The sequence below is a fragment of the Fukomys damarensis genome, unplaced genomic scaffold (genome assembly GCF_012274545.1).
Source record: "Fukomys damarensis isolate Sample0158 unplaced genomic scaffold, DMR_v1.0_HiC HiC_scaffold_26, whole genome shotgun sequence".
NCBI classification, from domain to species: Eukaryota; Metazoa; Chordata; class Mammalia; order Rodentia; family Bathyergidae; genus Fukomys; species Fukomys damarensis.
This window is the reverse complement of record NW_022900938.1, coordinates 20,098,342-20,098,696: the sequence shown is the minus strand read 5'-3', so window position 1 is coordinate 20,098,696 and position 355 is coordinate 20,098,342. Positions and strand designations below refer to the sequence as shown.

General features: G+C 60.3%; 1 protein-coding gene across 1 annotated transcript in view; it reads left to right on the top strand.

Annotated features, from left to right (window-relative positions):
- Positions 1-355, top strand: part of Hoxd9 (homeobox D9) — a 4,989-nt gene that overhangs the window by 2,105 nt on the left and 2,529 nt on the right. The window lies entirely within an intron of this gene.

Below are 355 nucleotides of genomic sequence, written 5' to 3'. Positions count from 1 at the left end.
CTCCCTGTCACCCTCGGGCCGCCGCGTGTGCCCGGCCTCACGTCGAGGGTGTGTGGCTGCGCGGGCGTGTGTGAGTGTGTAGGGGGCGGGGGCCCTCCGAGCTGCTCCATCCGTCCGTTTTATTAGGGACACATTAATCTATAATCAAATACACCTCATAAAATTTTTATTGAAAGGCATAATATCATTACAGAGGTCTTCCACCTGTTTTAAACAACACGACAAGCTGCGAGAGAGCGTGTGTGAGGGTGTGTGCGGGGAGGGGTGGATTGGGAATGGGAGCGAGGCGAGGGGACCAGAGCTCCCCTGGATCGCCAGGGGGCCACCCTCCCGCCGCCGCCGGGTTCGGGCGGCC